The sequence below is a fragment of the Ctenopharyngodon idella genome, chromosome 21 (genome assembly GCF_019924925.1).
Source record: "Ctenopharyngodon idella isolate HZGC_01 chromosome 21, HZGC01, whole genome shotgun sequence".
Taxonomy (NCBI): Eukaryota; Metazoa; Chordata; class Actinopteri; order Cypriniformes; family Xenocyprididae; genus Ctenopharyngodon; species Ctenopharyngodon idella.
The window spans coordinates 5,554,397-5,562,800 of record NC_067240.1 but is presented as its reverse complement, the minus strand read 5'-3'; the positions used below and the strand labels follow the sequence as shown (position 1 = coordinate 5,562,800).

Sequence of the window (8,404 nt, the reverse complement as noted above, 5' to 3'; positions counted from 1 at the left end):
AAATTCCTCCAATCTCCATCAAAGCCTTTTTAAAAAATGTGTCCAGGTTCTTTTAATTATTCTCTGATGGTAGCTTTCACTAATGGTCTTTTTGATTATAGACTTTGCTCCGCCTCTTCCGCCTTACAGAATCAGCATTAATCTCAACTCTTCAACAACAAATAACAGTAATATGCAACACAATCTTATCAATCTCATTTGTAACTATTTACGTTTTGCAGAATTGGTGGCTTATTCATATAAATTTCATTTGTAAAGTTTTTGTACGATACGCCTCACTGCAGGCACCTTGATGTTGAAAAGGCTGTTGAAAGAAGAAATCAAACTGATGTTAAAAACTTGATGTTCATTTGACATTCACACACTGATGTCCAATTGATGTTTTAAAAAAACCATCAAATTGACATCAAAAAACAGGTCAAAAATGCAAATCAAACTGACTTGAAACAAACTTGATGTCCATTTGACATTCACACACTGATGTCCAATTGATGTTTAAAAAAAAAACATCAAATTGACATCAAAAAACAGGTAAAAAATGCGAATCAAACTGACGTCAAAAACTTGATGTCCATTTGACATTCACACACCGATGTGCAACTGATGTTTAAAAAAAAACATCAAATTGACGTCAAAAAACAGGTCAAAAATGCAAATCAAACTGATGTCAAAAACTTGATGTCCATTTGACATTCACACACTGATGTCCAACTGATGTTTAAAAAAAAAAAAAACATCAAATTGATGTCAAAAAGGAGGTCAAAATTGCAAATCAAACTGACGTCAAAAACTTGATGTCCATTTGACATTCACACACTGATGTCCAATTGATGTTTAAAAAAACATCAAATTGATGTTCAAAATCCCCAGAGTTAAATCAACTCTGCGCAGCGTACTTATGTTCCCTCTCTAAATAGTGTTAAAGTAACACTGAAGCAGAGTTCAAATTAATGAGATAATTAAGCGATTTATTAAGTGATGATTGAGCATTAGTGATGAACACCTGCTGTTAACAAGCAGAATCACTAAAGAAAAGAGAAACACAAAAACTACAACTGACTTTAACTCTGCTTCAGTGTTACTTTAACAATATTTAGAGAGGGACCATATGTACTCTAAGCAGAGTTGATTTAACTCTGGGGATTTTGCTGTGTAGGAAGCGCGTCTCTGACTGTTTCTATAGGAACCGGAGCTTCTAACAGCCACTGCAGTGATGCGATGACTTGATCAGCGATTGGCTCTTATTTAGAAGGCGGGACTTATTCTGCCATATTGCGCGTCACACTTTCTCCAATTCAAAACAATCTGAGTGATGCATCTTGTGTTAATCTATAGTCTTTGATCAAATACAAATCATTGCTGTCAATAGCCCCTTTCACACATACAGTCACATACTGGTAAATTACCAGTAAGAGATCATGTGTGAACAGGACCTTTCAAAAATACCGGTAAATTGGTTCTGGCAAACCCAGCCTTCATTTCCATTCATCAGCACTGCAGCTCTGCAGTTGTATACTATTATGCACATCTTTTTAAGGGCAAACACACGCTCCGTTTCATCGTATTTTATGCCCGTCACTCAGACATCAAAAAATGTTGTCAAATTGAACAGGTACTGAAACTAAAGCGCTTCTCCTCATGCGGGTGGATGAAGACAACAGCGCAGCATTTAAAGATCATTTCATGATGACTGACATCACAGAATTTACCGGTATTTTGGTGCTGATGTGTGAATGGTCTCTTAATGTTAAAAAGCCAGAATGCTGTTGCTTGTGTGAACAGCATATTTGTTTATTTACCAGTAAAGTCATTCTGGTAATTTTACAGGAATTTACCGGGATTGCTGTGTGAAAGGAGCTAATAGTATTTGATTGATGTAAACTGAATGTCAAACATATTGGCCTGCATATACATTAAACCAATTTCAGTGTGGGTATTAACTTCCTCTTTTCACCTAATTGCCACTGGAAGAAACTGCCGTCCAAACTGACCTTAAAATGATGTTATGCAGCATCTTGATCAAGTCTTGACTAACATTTGTTGTCAAATTGATATCAAGGTGCCTGCTGGGTTACATCTCAGTGATCGTTATGTTTAGAGGTGGATCTCATGCTTGCGTTTTTTCTAATAGTTGTACGTTTTAGTGACTTTCACTCATTGTGTTTTGTGCTGGTTACAGATTCCGAATGCCCTGGTCCAGGTGGTTTTTTAACCCATTCTAGGAAAAATGCAGCAGCATATAGTCAAAACACTACAAACCACATCCCTGAGACATTAAACATCTCAGTCAAGTCTGCTGTCTTTCTCAAAGGCCTGCTGGTCACACGCGTCATGCCCTTGTTCTACATCTTTGTCATCCTCATTAGTTTGCCCCTGAACGCTTTGGCCGTGGTGACGTTCTTCTGTAAGATTCAAGCGAAGAAACCAGCAGTGATCTACATGTCTCACCTGGCGTGTGTGGACCTGCTCTTCACCCTGCTGCTGCCTCTGAAGATCCACTACCAGCTGAACGCTTCAGATTGGGTGTTCGGTGAGGTGGCGTGTCGTGTGATCAGTGCAGCTTACTACTGCTACATGTACTGCTCCATACTGCTGATGATGTGCATGAGTGTAGGACAGACTGCTGGCCGTGGTGTATCCCGTCACCTCTCTAACCTGGAGGAGTGCAAGGAAAGCCACGTGCGTATGTGTGCTGGTCTGGCTGCTGGCGCTCGCTGGTACGGTGCCACTTCTCTCAATGAGACAAACGGCTAATATTAAGGATGTGGGCGTCACTTGTCATGACGTACTGCACCACAACGACCCTACAGTGCTGTATTATGTGTACCTGTTCTCCATCCTCTCCTGTCTCTACTTCTTCTTGCCGCTAGTCGTCACCTTAGTAAGCAACTTTACCATCATATATGTGCTCAGAGGAAAGTCTAACCGCTTAGCAACATCATCATCATCTTCAGACAACCGAAGGAGAGCTGTGATTATGGCTATCGCTGTGCTAATTGAGTTTGTGGTGTGTTTCACTCCAACCAATGGCATCCTGATGTACCACTGTGTTCGTTTAGCTGGAGGAAACAGCGGGGAGGGAGATTCATCATATGCTGCTTATCTGGTGGCTGTGTGTTTGGGGAGTGCAAGTGTTTTTCTAGACCCTCTTCTGTACTACTATGGCTCGTCTCAGTGCAGACAGAAGATCAGATCTGTTTTTTGGTGCAGAAAGCCAAAAAGAGCAAAAACACCACCAAATACATGAAATGCTCTCACTACAGCTGCACAATACAAAACAAAAATGAAGTGGATCTCTCTTAAAGCAACAAATGGCATATTCTTACTTGCTAAGTTCACTACACTGTATTTATCTGCCAGTATTAACCGACATGGAATGAAGTGTATGCACACATATATTATTCTATTTTACTACTATATGCATGCAATATACTGACAAAATCTATAGCTACCGTGTTATGTCAGTGAAGGTTTTGGAGCAGCGTTTATGATGCATAATATATTATCTGTGTATTATCATACATACATAAATTTGTCACCCATTTCCATCTATGGTAATAAAATAATAATTATAATAAAACTTGTTATAGCTTCTGATGTGTGTGCTCTGAAAACCATTTCTGTGTTCACACTTGCAAATAAGTCATATAGAATAAATGGTATGCATATTTGGCGTGCTGTCCAAGGAGATGGCTCCAAGCTCTGTATTTGGCCCGAACCCAGAGTACTCCCTCCGTATTCCTGGCTGTTGTAGGAACAAGCCAAGAGTGAGGAGTCGGGTGGTGGAGGGATGCTGAAAACTGTCGAGGAATGTAGGTGAGTCAACTGTGTGTGTGTATATATATATATATATATATATATATATACACAGGCACATTCTGGGGACACCTGAGACTTATATTACATCTTGTAAAAATGAGCATAATAGGTCCCCTTGATATATTTTATTTAATAGTTTATAAAAAAAAAAAAAAAAACATTACTGGTGTGCATCTTGAGACAAAACAATGGCTCTGACATTTTAAGACATGTCATGACATTACTTTCAGCTCAAACATGCATTTTAGTCTAGGACTAGCTTAAGCCTTGTCTATGAAACCAGGGGTTTATATGTTCTGCCTACGTAACAGGAAGGGACTAGGGATTGAAGTTCTTTTCACTTCTCTTGCAACCATTTAAGCATGCACTCTGGACAAAATGTGCCCTATAGCAGGTCCTATTAGGTCACCATGCTCCTTTTACAGCGCGTAGAATAACTTGTTGTGGGTTTTTTTAACACCTTTAAGAGAATGTCTTGGATCTTGTATTATCTGCAAAGATGAAACAAGCATATTTTTGATACCCAGGTACATCACATAATCAATTCTGATGGAAAACATCCTGGTTAACAGGATGAACCCCTCAATCTTACAGCACAGAAGAGACACAAAAGATCTTACATTTCAGAATAATCAAACATATAAGTAAGCAATAAGGTATGAGAGATTGTGCTGTATCGTGAATAAGTCACGGCTGAAGGGCGGTATTAAGCACAACGCGAGTGCCTGCAACCCCTTCAGCCATGACTTATTCATGATAAAGCACTTGCCTTGAGTACCTTATTGCTTTTAGAAAAGGGTTACCACACAATACAAATATTAAATCCAAAAATATGTATCAATGCAACTTTCATGAAGTAAACTTTCACTAAAAGCATTCCTTCCGCTGGAAAAAATAGTCCCTGACCGTGAACAGCAACAGAAGTTACATTATTACGCCATTAGATGGCGGCAAAGACTGTCTTTATGAGTGTGTCAGTCAGTAGCGAAGACTTTTACATTGAAAAGACTGAAATGTTGTGAACACGGAACAACGCAACTGACAAATGCTTTGACTAGCTGTCAGTCACAGGAAACCCCTTAACTGTTAAAAGGACAAGATATCGCAGTGGACATTTAAACAGATTTTTTTATTATGAACATTGGACTGACCTTAAGGAAAATGCTAAATCTGAATGCAGGTAATAAACTCGCTCACTCGATCTCTTTCTCACAATACTCCTCTACATAATACAGTGAGCTTCAATGAACAATATCAATTGAGAACAAACAGTTTACATTGCTAAGAGTGGTTACTAAGGGAGTTGTGTAGTGATACACAGAACCGTTGAGTGAAGCGGTCATAGCCGTGTTTTATTGTGAATAAAACACAGCTATTGACCAATCAGAATCAAGGACTGGAACTAACCGTTTTATGGGAGTATATATAGAATATATGTAAATAATTAAAGAAATCAATAACAAAAATCAATAAAGAATAATCATTCAACATAAGGAATAAATTGATTAACGATGACTAAATGAATACATAGCTATCAATGACTATAAAGATTAATAAGATTCATAAAAAGGAAAAATGAATAAAAGAAATGAATAAAAAGATATTAAAACAAAAGAATAAAATTGAATAAATTTGAATATGAATAATTTTGAATACACCTCAGATAATACTGAAGCTTTAAACCTTTGGTGTATCACAATGTAGACCAAACACCTTTCAGAAATGTACTTCATTAGTAGCCTATGCTTACTTTTTGAGTTACATTTACAATGTAGCTACTTGACATTACTGGCAGTTATTATTAATTGCAATTACTATAAAACGGTACTATTATTCTAAATCTTTTGATTGTGCATTGACTTTATTTCTTTGTCTTAATGGTGCACAGAGGGTGTGAACGATCATTTCAGGATGTCCCAAATCGACCATCTCCCACTACACATTAATGGATCTTTAAAGAGACAGTCATAAGCATCAAGTTTCAAGATCACATGGGCTCTTACGGCACATTCTGTGGAAAAAGTGCAGTAAGAGCCCAACCACATGCATCACTTTATGATCTGAGTGCAATGGTTCAGACTGCATGACCCTCAAATACATTTGCTCTCCTATTTATTGTTATTTATTGATTGTTTTTAGTATGTCTTAATTGAAGTGCTTAATTTTGTTTACAGTGTATATGAAGTATTCCTTGTGCTCTCTGTAGTTTGTTTTGCAGACCTAGTAAGACAATATAATGTTCCATTGTTATTATGCTTAAAAAGACAATACTCTCACAAATACATGGAGTCACTTTGCACCCTTTTTCTTGGAGATGTATATATATATATATATATATATATATATATATATATATATATATATATATGATCATATTAAAGGGTTAGTTCACCCCAAAATGACAATTTGTCATTGTTGTAATGACAAAATGGTAAAATTGCCCCTTCATGTCAAACATACCTAGTGTTTTCATTCATAATGGATCAGTTTGTGATCTGACCTGGATTTAGGACTTACACTGCTTTTGTTAATGAGAGTGAACATTTGTAGCCTAAAGTAAGATATTGTTTTCATGTGTATCTGATTTGTCTTTATTTGACTAATCATTAATAACTACCCACATAGAAGGTGACGTTCTCGTGACCTTGCGCAACGTTCCCTAAAAGTTTCTAAAGGTGATGAAAATTCTGAACCTTTACAGAACATTAGGGATGTTCGTAAAACGTCCTCTTTTGGTAATGAAGGTGCTGCAGTTCAAGGTTTCTTATATGACTTCAGGGGGACGTTCCATTTTGGTTATTTTGTGGTCACATAAGAACGTTACAAAGAGGACATTTGGAATGTTACAGAACGTTCCCACATGGTCCTCTGTTGTTCATTTAATAACGTTCCCGATATGACTTTAGGGGGGCATTCTATTTTGGTTATTTTATGGTCAAGCGAGAACATTACAAAGAGGACATTTGGGAGGTTAACAGAACGTCCTAGAGTAATAGTCCCCTAAACATTTCCAGAAAGTCCTGAATGTTCCCTGAAGGTCCGCCAAATAACATCCCCCAACCCTTAAAAAAACTCCACATCATGACTGTCTCTGAACGTTCTGGGAACGTTACCAGGTGACAGGTTAGATGTTGAGGTTTTATAGAAAATAATAAAGTTTGAAGTCACCGTTATGGAGTTGAGTGTTTGCTTTAGATGGGTTCTTGATTCTTGATATTTTAATGTTAGATTTTCTCTGGCTGCTTTAACTGTATTTCCAAAACATGCTTGTTACAGTAAAAATCGCAAGAGAAATTCTGATCAGATGAATTTGGTTATTTAATGATGGTGATTCAATCATCATGGAGTGTCCCGATTCACTGATCCTCTCCTGAGTCTAAACTCTGAGTGTGTTAACTGTTAGTTGCTGTTTTTTTTTTATGACAGTCAAATGTTCTTCATTATACAGAGTTTTGAGCAGTGTCTTTTAGACTCACACAGACATCACGAATCAGCGTATGAACCTCAACAATGGTGACAATAAACAAAAATCTTTTTTGTGACTTTAGTAGCTTGTTTTGTGATGCTCAGAGTTGATCTGTTTATCTGAAAATCTTGTCACCATTGTTGAGGTTCATACGCAGAATCTTGAAGTCTGTGTGAGTCTACAGGATCCTGCCTGAATAATTTCTGCATAATGACCTAAAAGCTTTAGAGAATGTCCTGAATTTTCTGTGAAGGTCTGCCAAATAACATCCCCCAACCCTTAAAAGAACTCCATATTGTGACCGTCTCGTAACGTACTGGGAAAGTTACTAGGCAACGTTCTTAACACCAACGTTCTGAGAATGTTCTGGGAACGTAAAATTTCTAGCGGGGTATGAAACATTTCCTTATATTTAATATGCAGAGGATGTGAACCACTTTAGGAAGCCCCCAAATCCCACTACACAATGGATCCTCAAAGAAACAGTTATAAGCATAATTTATAGATCTGCTCTTTACTGGCAACATCACTTGAGCTCTTACTACACATTCTGTGGTGATTTGTGTCCTACCACATGCATCACTGTATAATGTGGAGAGTGCAATGCTTCAGTCCGCAAAACCCTGCATTGTACAGTATTTCACAGAAGTGAGTACACCCCTCACATTTTTGTAAATATTTTATATCTTTTCATGTGACAACGCTGAAGAAATGACACTTGTAAATGTAAAGTAGTGAGTGTACAGCTTGTATAACAGTGTAAATTTGCTGTCCCCTCAAAATAACTCAACACACAGCCATTAATGTCTAAACCGCTGGCCACAAAAGCGAGTACACCCCTAAGTAAAAATGTCCAAATTGGGCCCAATTAGCCATTTTCTCTCCCCGGTGTCATGTGACTCGTTAGTGTTACAAGGTCTCAGGTGTGAATGGGGAGCAGGTGTGTTAAATTTGGTGTTATCGCTCTCACTCTCTCATACTGGTCACCGGAAGTTCAACATGGCACCTCATGGCAAAGAACTCTCTGAGGATCTGAAAAAAAGAATTGTTGCTCTACATAAAGATGGCGTAGGCTATAAGAAGATTGCCAAGACCCTGAAACTGAGCTGCAGCACGGTG

The 8,404-nt window shown here is 37.8% G+C and overlaps 1 pseudogene; it reads left to right on the top strand.

Annotated features, from left to right (window-relative positions):
• The first annotated feature begins 1,638 nt into the window (after positions 1-1,638).
• On the top strand, positions 1,639-3,384 carry LOC127504299 (proteinase-activated receptor 1-like; annotated as a pseudogene).
• The last annotated feature ends 5,020 nt before the right edge of the window (positions 3,385-8,404 follow it).